The following is a 12695-nucleotide window of genomic DNA, read 5'->3' as shown; positions in this document are numbered from 1 at the left end:
TCTGATATACTGGGTTGAAATAACTTAAAATTATGGTTACCAAACATAACCAATTTATATTTCAAGAAATGCCTTTCAGTTAACCAAATCGTACTGCTATCAAGTGGAATTATGTTTTCCAATTGAGAATTGCATTTGTATTCTGGCTTTCACCTAGAAAATGCTTCATCTAAAAATAAAGTTTAAAAGAAAGCAAATATTGCACAGATTCTAGTTTGCCCCAATTTCCCTTCAACCAATATGTCCCCTCTGACTGTCCACTTTACAATACACCTGAACACATCCTTTGTTGGCACATTCTCAGGTGCTTTAAGCACACACATTACCACTGCAATTATCCTTGAGTAAAGAGCCTTTGAACACTTTACATGCTGCTCTAACCTGAACTAGGACTCCCAGTGATTATGTCTTCTTCTCACAAGTGAAATTGAACCATGACAAGGTTACATTTTTCCCTCCACGATACATGCTTTTGTGATTGCTGTGAAAACAACATAATCAAACCTTCCAAGCAGAAAATAAAGGGGTGCAACATACTTCCTGCTGCCACTTAAACCCTTGCACATTGTTTTCGACTGGGATTATGACTGGCAGACAACATTGCTTTATTAGACAGTCAGGGGAGGGCCCAGAGGCTTTTACCATTCTTCTTCTTCAAAAGCACTTCCTTCCCTTCCTGGAAATGGAGGAGAAATGTTGCATAATTCCAGGATCACCCATCTTCCTCCTTCCTGACATGTTGGCACGCACCAGGAAAATGTGTACATATCAAAGCCATTAAAGTGTCAAGCTTGGTGGGCTCAAACCAGGTCAGAATGTACATGGAGGACTTGTGAATAGTGCATTTTGCCCCCATTCTGACAGTCAAGACGTTCTCTAAAGAGCTTATATCTGAGCCATTTAAAATGACAAACCAGTATTCAAAAACGGCAAGGACAATTTCTTTCTTTGCTGTTAGGATATTCCAAAACTAATTTGCATATGGATTTGAGGACCATATGCTCCCTGACAAGATTTACTGTACAATATGGCGCAATTGGACATAAGGCTGAGGACAAAAAAAAAAAAATGCGCTGTCACATTATTCTTTCCCTCCTTTGCTTTTCCTTTATGACTAACTCGGTTTACATTACCTCTGGACTTCCAGCTACTGGTGTTTTGGTTCTAGATGTCAATCTTCCGCTGTTTTTTATTTACCCTGACCATTTACATGTATTGAAAACAAATTACTCTGCTGTATTTGCATGTGGCTCAAGGGGTGGAGGTGAGAGTGGTATGAGAGGGGGATACTCTGGAATTGACATTTTGCTACTTAGAATTTCAAATTCGGCCACAGGCAGGGGGGAGAATGAGAGGAGAAAAAAAACCACAGCCCACTGTTTATCTGGAGGTGACAACTAACAAGCGCTTTCCTGGTAATTAGACTGCCACACTGCACATGAGCAAAACTCTCCATAAAGTGTGCTTATGATTAAATATTTTCTGCTCTCTCTCTCTCTCTTTTCCACCTCCTCTTGCTTTGCTCTGTTTGTGTTCCTTTAAACAGCTCTGCCAGCCATCCGCATCCATTTCCATTTTGACTGCATTAATGACATGGCCAAACACTTAAGCTTGGAGGCCTGTAATGAGACTGCAGAATGTGACTTGCGGTTCATCTTGTAAATGGAATAAACGTATATGTTCGTGTGTGTGTGTGTGTGTGTGTGTGTAAGCAGGTGCACATCTGTCACTGTCTGCATATGTGTGGTGACCATTTTAACAGCGGTGGCCTCTTCTACGTGCCTGAAACTGTCTTGACAACTGAGCTGGTGACAGGTAAGGCACGATTAAAGTACATTTCTGCAGGAACAAACAAGGGACAGTTGAACATGCCATCAAATCTGCCATCTCATACATAGAAAGAGGCTAGTTGTTTAAAGTCGAGATAAAAAGTGCACACAGAAAAAAAAATAAACCCTTCACATCTCCACCACCAAGACCCACCTCACTAAAATGTGACCTCTGCCACTCAAAAACTCTAAAAAATCTCATGGGCTTCATAATGAGTGTTTTGTGATTTCAGTCTGTTGACGTTTCTTTGAGAGCCCGGTGTAAAAAAAAAAAAAAAAGGATTTTCACCTTGCACCTCAGCTACCTGGGCTAGCAAGATCCTTAACTTAAAGGATCAAGACCTCTTTGAAGAACCTTTTCATCAAAAAGGCAGCTTGAGCCCGACAGTAGTTCAGACTCAAGTTACCTTTTTGATGAATCACATGGTTGTTCTTCACGAAATCCTTTGTTTTATCTCGCAAAGAATAAAGTCCTCACTGAATCTCAAAAGAGCGCGACGGTACACCACTAGTGTGTGGTCCCTATGCATGTCCGACGTGGGTATTTGATTGCTCCGTGAACAAGCGCTGGCTTGCGGAGACGCTTCATAAAATGTCTCCAGATCATTAAGTACGAAGGAGGGGACTCCAGTAATGGCTGGCCTTCCACAGGCAGAGACAGCAGACAATGAATGACTATCTCCTGTCATAGTGATCATTGGGTGGGACCACATCTTAATAACAAGAGGAGGAACTGAAACATACAGATACATCTACGGTGGAGTGAGGATCAGAATTATAATTAAAGCTGAAATATTAACGTCTTACAAATCGTAGGCTAAAATCCCATGGGTGCTGTTGTGCATAAAAAAGATGTAACATCACAAAGGGAAGCCAGGAGTGAATGCAAATCTCTATGTGTGTGCGTCTCTTAGGCTGCATACACCAACTCATGCATTACATCATTTGTTTCATCACTGGGCTTCAGCTCCAGAAAATTTAATGTCTTCCTTGCAGGAGGCCAAACTTTCTATTGCTATTGAGAAAAAAAAATGTGCATGAAATATGGAAAAGGCAAAATTCAAGAAGCATGTGATTGGTTGCCAGAATAAATCTGTGGTGGCATAAGTCCGGATATAATTTAGAGCAGATTGTGGGGTAGTTCCACAGAGGTTTGGTGCAGGCAAAGGGTGTGTGCTCCCTCTCATACAATCCACTGGTGGATGGTACCTGCCTGACTCTGATGTTCCTGGGCTGTGCATGGGAGGAAGAAGAGGAGGAGGAAAGAGGAGGAAGAGGGGAGGGAGTCACTCCAAATTTCTCATGTGACAGAGCATAACAGGGAATTGTAATACACAGCAACATCATAAATTTGATTACATTACATAGCACTGCAAGCCTGTAAGCCATTTCCAGGCACCATAAAAAAGCTATAACTAAGTTACCACGGGTACAGAGAAAAATGAATAAAGCCATTTTCTTTTAACAACCCGGGCGCGGGCGAGATATTGTTCTCTCCTCTGGCTTTTATGAGCTATTGCAGACCCGCGATGCGCTCATTGCGATCGAAACGGGAGACGGAGCAAGATGGAAAATGCACAAGTTCGTGAGAATAATGGACCGGATTGTTTTGCGGCAAATATATCAGCGCGCATCTCAAACCAGTCACATCCTCATGACATATCAGAAGTGTTCTGTAATCCCCCAAGATAATGATGCAGAATGATGTGGAATGTAAAAAAAAGAAGGGTTTGCATTGGTTTTCTAGAAATAATGAGAAATAAAACTTTATCATCATGTTATTCCACTCATATAGTCTATGGAGGTGATTTAACTTGGAGGCAGGTGTGCGTAATTTTGGGAAAACATCACAAAACAAATGCTCTAAATGGAATTATTATTTTGAGGACATTTAAAAATGTCAGGAGCTTGAAGCTGAGAGCTTCTTAAGTTAGTTTTCTTCGTTTTTCACTGGGTTTAAAACCACATTAAATAGCCCTGCACCACACATTTCCACGGGGACAACAGGATCAGCATCTATACGGGAGCGAATTTCATCCATATCGGAGCTTCCAGTATCCAACAAGGGCATCACTGGCACTTGGCACAAAAAAAGTCGGTGTCATTGCTATACTGACTCCACCTCGGTGGGGCTGTGGAAAAGCTCGAGTGGCGCACCTCGAAATAAGCCAACTCCTCTCCTACACGCCATCGATAACGTGATGCGCAAATGCAAACACAATCCAGGGGTGTAGACCAACACTACTCTCCAAAAGTCCGACACGTATACGTTGGGCTTTAACATCACATTCAGCAGAGAGAAAGAGAGAGGGATAGTAAGGGGGTGAGAATAAGAGAGAGGGAGCAGAAATATCGAAAATGGCATTTACGATCGATGCCTTTGCCTGCGAGAGAAGCTGGATGTGCCACAGTCTGCGGACACGCTCCTATCAGTAATGCAAAGCATCTCACGATTGACTTGGTCAATGAAACACCCCCCTGTGGAGATGCACTTGCTGGATGGAGAACAACCCCACCTCCCCCCCTGCACGCGCACACACACACGCACACCCACCCACACACACACGCACCACACACACACACACGCCCCGAAAAAAGATGATTCAGAAATATGCATTTATGTTCCAAAGCTATTTATCGTTTGCAAGGAGTGAAAAAGAAGAGACTCCTCATGCGTCTCTGTGCTACAGAACCTCCCAGGTTTCTTCAATTCGGGAGATTAAAATTTGTAATTAACTCTCAGTGGGAGAATTGAAAACGGAAGACCGTCGTTCAGAATGATGGATCTCTTTTCGTATTCCGGCAGCAGATCCGCTCCGCCACCAGCAAGCAGCACCAACAGCAGCTTTGCCGTGGCACAGTCGGATCTCCCGCTGAGTCCGGGACTGCCGAGCATCTCGCTCCATTTGTGGCAGATTTAAAGGAGGCTTCTTTGCAGCATTCTGAAATGATGCTCCTGTTCTGGCACTTGCCTCCCGCTCTGTGTCCGAATAGCGCACGGCTCCGGCGCTCCGAAACCAAATGTCCACATGCCGAATTTTTCTTTAAGCTTTTACCACAAAGACAAAAACCGCGATTCGCATCCCCAGCTCTTGTTGAAGGGGGGGAAAGTAGGGAAAAAAAGGAGCCAGAGAAGTCTGCCTTACCTTCTTGTCAGCGTCTGAGTTCCAGCTTCTTTCCTCTCAGCTTATGAACCCCTCACATCTTCATGTTTAAAACAAGCAATAATCCCCGGGTTTGTGTTAAATGTGTGCGTTCCCTGCGGCAGGTCCAGTGAGGAGCGGTACGCGAGTTCCTTTTTTTTTGCCGGGTTCAGTAATGTTTGTTTTAAAAAATCCACCCCAAGAGCGCAGGTTGCTCAGGACGCGCTGGTTGGGTACGGCAGGAGGAGTCGCTCCCTCAGCAGCAGCCGCCGTGCGCACTTGGAGAAACCAGAGCTCTGTCCGTGCGGAGAAGCTGAGGGAATGATGTCATGCGTCCGGCCCTCCCTCTCCAGTCACCCCTCAACTCACGGCTCTCTCCATCTTCCCATCTTCTCTCCCCACTCCTGGCATCGTCCCCCTTTCTTTGTGAAAAGCAGCTTTAATATTTTTATAATAATAATAATAATAATAATAATAATAAAAAAAAAAAAAAATGTTGTTTGGACAATGGAATTTACGCATGCACGAAAGTGGGACTTGGATAAAAAAAAAGCACTAAAAAGATCCCACAAATGATAAATTCGATGATTTAGTGGCACTGAATTGATTTGGGGAGATTTTAGTGTAACTCAGTAGAATCTTATTGCATGTTTCTGTGATTTAAATATCATTAAAACAAGATGCATTGTCACAACAATCTGATGTTTCTTTATGGAGCAGTGGAGACCTTTACCTTTGTTTGAATGTGGTTTTCGGCTGGAATCCAACTTGTTTTGGATGATATTTTTTTCCAGTGCTCCTCTTGACATGATGAAGTCATGCTGTTTTCCCCCGCCTCGCTGAAGGTATCGTCCAGTCACATCGTCAGCCTGCTTTTACCCGGGATAAGAGAGAAGGTAAGGTAGCATGAAATGGACCAATGCGCACAGCGCACTGTGTGGATGCAGCCTCCCCCTCCCCGGTGCAGTCAGCTCATCTTAAAGATAAAGCATCATATCTTCACATCAGAATTAAAGGTAAAGTTTTTGCAAATATCACAAGCTGCACCAAAACTAAGAACGGTGCTTTAATAACTTATTGGGTTTTATTTTAGGTGGCTTTTTTGGGGGGTAAAAATTAATTTGTTCCAGTGCAGAAAATATTTAAAGCATATTCATAATAAGCTCTTTTTGTTTTAACATTAATACTACTGCTAAAGCTGGTAAAATTGTTAAAAATGAGACATATCCTTGCAACAACCTCATTTCCCAAGGAATGTAAGAAACAGCTGCACACACAAATCTTTATGATAAACTGATAATCAGTAATTGAAAATGTGTATTATGGTAGAATTGATGTGTCACTAAATAACTGGCATGTTTCAATTGTTTTCACATGCATTTATATTCATCACAATATGTGGACAAGCTATAAAGTATTTTCTGCATCCTGACTTTTACTGCTGGCTGCTTGCTGGAAAAAAAGAAAGAAAAGACTGTGAGGGTGTTTAATCAATCAACTTCAGCAGCAGGTTTTAATTAATCAAATCTTTAAAGTGGCAGGGCTGCTTTCCTCAGTTCTGTACAGTGGTGCACAGACGCTTTTACAGGGACAAGCTGAAATGTATCGCCTACTGGAGTGCAGCCATTCATGTTTCCCCCTATGCATGAGGTTGCTCCTTGAGGAAGGCACTTTGCCTCAAGTGGCAAAAAACTGGCTGCTGACGGACACCGGAAAACACAGGTTTTGTGTTTGGTACATCACTGGTATCAGACCTTTCCTTTTTTCATGCAAACTTCTGTGTCAAGACATTCAGAAATATACTGTCTGTATATTAAGCATTTATGGTGACAGATTAAAAAAAAAAAAAAAAACAGCATCATTTTCTTACTATGGTAGATAGACATACAAAAAATTGAACTCTCTTATATGTTCTGAAATTCATTCTTCATGAGTGCACCGTGTCATATTTCTCCTGTTTACTCCGAGAAACACAATTTGGAATTGACCATCTTAATGTACATGTTTGTTATCAGATGTTAATACAAATCACATATTATCAGTCCCTCAACTTGGTGAATGCATTTTATCCACAGCCATTTGCTCATTTTTTCTGTCTTTTCAAAACATTTAAAGAACAAAGAAAGTGTTCAGAGTGATTGATTGCCTATGTAAAGCATAAGACTTGGCGTATTAAACTCGTGAGGAAAAATTGTGAAAGTGATGAAAAATCTGATTGGTTTGTGATGCATGGATTAAAACGCACACACACAGACACACACGCATGCACACACACGCACACACAGACACACACACACACATAGGTATTTGGCCTTTTAAAGATGGCAGACCTCAACTGATTTCTGCTGCATGGATTGGTGGAACAAAGAGACAAAGATACATAAAATAATATCTGGAAAGGACCCCACAAGAGCCAACTGTTTCATCATCTGTAGCCCTCAGGGGGCTCAGACTCCCAACCTTGGAAGTGTTGAAGCCTCCCTCTACCCACTAAGCTCGACAGGACCATGTGTGACCTTTAAGCCAACCTGAGCATTTGGGTTCCTCGAGCTGATAATTTGATTGTCCTTTGCCTGTCTTTGCCTCTACTTCAGATAATTGGACATTCCTTTGATAATGTGTGCTTGCGTCAGAAAGGGGCCACCAGACAATGTGAGCCACAAGCCAGCAGGGTAAGCAGAAGAATTAGGATATTTTAAGCACTGTTCCCTCTAAGCTGCACGCGTGCACAATTGCGCACTGCTAACACGGTCTCCGCGCACAGAAAATCTGCGCTGCGCACAAAAAAAAAAAAAATCCAACCTAAATTGTAAATAAAATAAACACGTAACAATTCATTCTGTGCTATTTTTCAGTGTGAGTCAGTGAGTGACCGGTGACTGGCTGCTGCAGCCAATGATGCGATTCACATATGTATTTACCATAGACTGTATATAATGGTATTTACGCAGCTAATCAATGTCAGGCGTCCTTATGTGCAGCCACTGCTGTTCTCATAGATATGAATGAGTAGATAGGACACGCCCCTTTGAGCTGCGTGCTACAGCGAGGCTAAGCTAGTGGGGGCAAAGTTTCAGTGCATTCCGTTGATGTAGACGGCGTGAAAACGGAAACAAGTATGCCGTCTCACTGTGCTGCATACAATTACACACTACGTCGTACGATTGAGACAAGGAAACTTGGAATGACTTTTCATAGGTAAGAATAGTTTTTGGCTCTTTTTTCATTATGAAATCTTGTTGAGAGCTTCCAGTCTATGAGAGCTAACTAGTTAGCCACTAGCAAAACACTAAGGCGAGCTAGCAGCTTGACAACCAAATACCAGACGATTAATAGTAGCTGTAGTATAGTTGTACAAGCAGTAGTAGTAATACTAAAAGTACAAGCAGCAGTAGTAGTATAAACAGCTGTTAGAGTCATAGAAGTAGTATCAGCATTTGTAATAGTATTACAAGTTGTAGTAGCAGTGCCAGTATCAGCAGCAGTAGTGTACTATCACTACTACTAGTAGTAGTCACATTGCTATTACTACCACCAATATTACCAATAGTAGTTATAAAGCCTAACTCATGTATATCCAGATTACCATCTATGTTCTTCCTCCAAACCCCATTTTATGATTGGGATTACAGACAGTTCTTTAGGACTGCTCTCAAATAATTCAAATGTTACTAAACAAGGTTATACTTATCAAATTAAATAGCTCTGGTCTCCAGTATATTGGCGAATTCGGTTCTTTGTACTTAATTTATTAGCATGATTTCTTTTTAATATGTTGTGTACAGACTTAATTACTTCTCTGTCTACTTTTCTTACTCCATGTAGGTTTCCCAGAGACTAGGGGTTGAGGAGGAATTGGAAGTTTGTCGGCTTAGACCTGGTGTCATTCCATCAGTGTTTAACTTCCCGGCTCATCTTGGAAGAGTACGTGCCAGAAAGACCACGACCAAGCAGCCTTGAGATCTTAGGCAGCGTCTCCCTGAGGTGGGTGTTGATGGTGTTCACAGTCAGGTCTGTAGTAATCACGTCAAAAAACAAAACAGAAAAAAATCTAGATTATAAGTCAACATGTAACAAAAGCACTCTGTGTATAACGCCATAGTCTAGGATGTAGTTCAGAAAATGACAAAGTATAGTATGCTTTACTCAAGAATAACATAGTATGGCCTGTAGTTCATAGTACAGCATGTTGGCAAGAAAAAAAAAAAAAAACATAGATTATTATGTGGTTCAAAAAGCGCAAAATGATAGGATGCTGCCTAAAATTGTCATGTATGATATGTGGTTCAAAAAATGTCATAGTGCAGTATATTGTCAAAATAGCATGTAATTCAAGAAAACATGAGTATAATATGTTGTCTAAAAAATGCCATAGAATAATAATTTCATTGCACAAGTAAAAGTGTAGTAACTTATAAAACTGTTCGAATTCTTATATGTTGCTAAAAAAAACCAAAAAAGTCACAGTAATATGTCAGTTAAAAAAGCCTATAGTATAGCGTGTCGCCCAACAAACATCATAGTATAGCATGTCAAAAACGTCACAGTATAGCCTTTAGTCCACAGCTGTCAGTAGGTGAGGAGCAACACAAAAACAGTCCAAACGCTGGTTTCCAGAGGGTTAGATGAGAATTTATTTGAAAGAGTATGTTTACAACAACACAACATGTGAGGGGGTTAAAAACAAATGGGTGTTAGTAAAATAAAAATAAATCAACAGAACTAAAAGTGAACTTCAGACTTCCGGTTATGGCGACCACCTGAGGAGACGTGCAGCACACCGCTCTGTCAAAACGTCTAACATTACTACAGAAAACCTCCCAATTTATCGCAAAACGAATGCCTGAGAGACTGGCGTAATGCCAAGGGTCAAAGAAACGGGTAAAGTATCCACTCAGCCGAAGTTAACTGACCTTAAATCAAGTGAGCTAGCTCTGAAAACTAAAGCTAACGAAACAGCTAAAGCTAACGCGGACATGGCCGAGGGGGCGAGCAGCGGAGACGGGGAAGGTGGAGGTGTGAAGGCGGATGCAATCCTGGCTGCTATAAAATCCATGAAAACTGAGTTTCTATCAAGATTTGATGGAGTTATGACGGCGATTGAAAGTATGAGGAACGGACTGACTGAATGCACCGAGGGCATGGCGCAGGCTGAGCAGAGAATATCGGATTGTGAGGACCAGACGGCTGGACTCCATACGCAGCTACGCACGCTGGAGACAAAGTGTAAAGACATGGAGGACAAGCTGATGGACCTAGAAGACCGGTCTCGTCGGAACAATTTGAGGTTAGTGGGCCTTCCTGAGGGAGCAGAAGGACCTGACCCAGTCGGCTTTTTGGAGAAGTGGATACCCGAGGTGCTGGATGCGGCGCTACAGTCTTCTGTGGTGTTGGAGAGGGTGCACCGGGTCGGACCGGTGAGAGATGCTGGAGCACCGCCGAGAGCTCTGATAATGAGGTTTCTCAACTACCAGAATAAACAGGCGGTGATGAATGCTGTGATGAAGACTGTACGGGCCAAAAAGGATATCAGCTACAAGGACCAGCGGGTTCGGTTCTACCCGGACCTGGCTGCGGGCCTACACCGGCTGAGGAAGCAGTTCGACCCGGTGCGTCAGGAGCTGCGCAACTTGGGAAAACGGCACGGAGTGATCCAAATGGTTAAGTAATTTCTACAATAAATATGTTCTATAAATCCCTTTAAGGAATACACACTCAGTAATTAATATGGGAGACAAAATATTTAATCTGTAAGGGGCACAATGCTAGATAATTATAACAAATGTCAGGGGAGAAATAATTTATCAAACATATAGGAGTGGTGGCGGGTGGGTCAGTATAGTAGGAAGAAGAGGGTGGACAGTCTGGTCCTCACTAGTTGTGGAACAGACATTAGTGATAACGGAAGACAGGAAGGGGTTAGGGGGATACTGCATTGGCGGGAAGGGTTTTTTGTTTTGTTTGTGTGTTTACAGTGTTGGATGAGAGTTCAAACATCCATGTTTGTTTTGCTTCTCTATAAATTATGTTCAGTGTTGCAAGAAAAACTGGTTTTACTGACGCCTAATGACACAGGGAGTGAAGGTTAATTTTGTTTCGTGGAACTGCAGAGGTCTTCAAAAATTTAAAAAAGTCAAGCAGGTTATGACTAAAATAAAAGATCTTGGTTCTAAAATTGTATTTTTGCAAGAAACCCATCTGTTGAGAGAAGATGAGGCCAGGGTCAGGAGGCGATGGCAGGGGAGTGTGTTTACGGCTCCTTTTTCATCCCGAGCCAGAGGAGTCATGATCCTCATTCATAAATCCATCCCATTTCAAGTGAAAAATGTAGTAAAAGATAAAATGGGAAGATATTTGATCATTCAAGGCTCCTTATTGTCAGAGAATCTGAATCTGGTAAATATCTATGGCCCCAATGTGGACACTCCTGGTTTTTATGCAGATTTGTTTCTTAGTATCTCTACATTAGCTGGACAACATATAATAGCGGGTGATTTCAACTGTACATTAAACCCCAGTATTGATAGATCCACAGGATTGGATCAGTCTCACAGTGGGTGCAGAACACATATTAACCGCTTTACTCAAGATTTAACACTTTTGGATATTTGGCGAGAACGAAACCCCCAGGTTAAATCCTTCTCCTGCTATTCAAGCACATATCAAACGTATTCCCGAATCGATTACTTTCTAATTTCCTCAGAGTTACGGTCAAAAATTGTCAACTGTTTCTATGATAATATTGTAATCTCAGACCATGCACCTTGCTGTTTAATATACCAAGATACAAAACTAACAAAAGACCCTCCTCGGTGGCATTTTCAACATAAATGGTTACAAGATGAGGAATTTATAAAATATATAGGGATACAGATTGATGAATTCTTTCAATATAATACAACGCAAACGTCAGCATGCATAAGGTGGGAAGCATTCAAAGCATTCTTAAGAGGACAAATTATTAGCTACATAGGCTCAAAATCAAAAAAGACGAGAGGAAAGATTAGACCTAGAGCATAAAATAAAGATTCTCCAAGACAAGGTATATAAGGAAAATAACCCACAACATAATAAAGAGTTACTTTTATTAAGAGCCGAATATGATAAAACATCTGCATCCAGGGCTGCATCCAGTCTCCTGAGACTCAAACAATCCTTTTACGAACATGGTGATAAAGCCGGAAAATTATTAGCTTGGCAAATAAAGCAATTAGAAACTAAAACATCGATCACAATTATCATATCTGAAAATATCTCAATCACAGATCCCTCAGAAATCAACAGCGCCTTTAGAAGTTATTTTGAAAACTTATACGATTCAAAAAATTAAATCAATTTGCAAAATCTAAATAAATTCCTTGATGAAACACCTATACCAGTAACCCCGAAAGAACTTAAAGAAGAATTAGAATTAGAAATTAATAAAGAGGAAATTGGACAAGCCATTGATGCTGTGAAATCAGGGAAAACAGCAGGACCAGATGGTATTCCAATTGATCTATATAAAAAATTCAAGGGTAAATTACAAACTCCACTTTTGGAAATGTTTTTGGAATCATTTCAGACTGATAGCCTCCCACCAGAAATGAATAGTGCAATAATTATTTTGTTACCAAAACCAGGGAAACCAACAAATAAATGTGAAAACCTGAGACCCATAAGCCTACTAAACTCTGACCTTAAAATAATATGTAAAATTTTAGCAAGAAGACTACAAAAAGTG

At 41.3% G+C, this 12695-nt stretch overlaps 1 protein-coding gene across 12 annotated transcripts in view; it reads right to left on the bottom strand.

Annotated features, from left to right (window-relative positions):
• Positions 1–5261, bottom strand: part of ptprsa (protein tyrosine phosphatase receptor type Sa) — a 233913-nt gene extending 228652 nt beyond the window's left edge. For 7 of the 12 annotated variants that reach the window (XM_055018735.1, XM_055018732.1, XM_055018752.1 and 4 more), the window contains exon 1: positions 4976–5261. The gene's annotated coding sequence lies outside the window, so the exon portion shown is untranslated. The remainder of the gene's footprint in view (positions 1–4975) is intronic. The other 5 variants (XM_055018757.1, XM_055018761.1, XM_055018774.1 and 2 more) reach the window with 3 other exon arrangements.
• Between the last annotated feature and the right edge of the window lie 7434 nt (positions 5262–12695).

Source organism: Amphiprion ocellaris, chromosome 2, assembly GCF_022539595.1.
Source record: "Amphiprion ocellaris isolate individual 3 ecotype Okinawa chromosome 2, ASM2253959v1, whole genome shotgun sequence".
Classification (NCBI taxonomy): Eukaryota; Metazoa; Chordata; class Actinopteri; family Pomacentridae; genus Amphiprion; species Amphiprion ocellaris.
The sequence above is the reverse complement of the archived record's forward strand: the minus strand, read 5'-3'. Positions and strand labels throughout refer to the sequence as shown.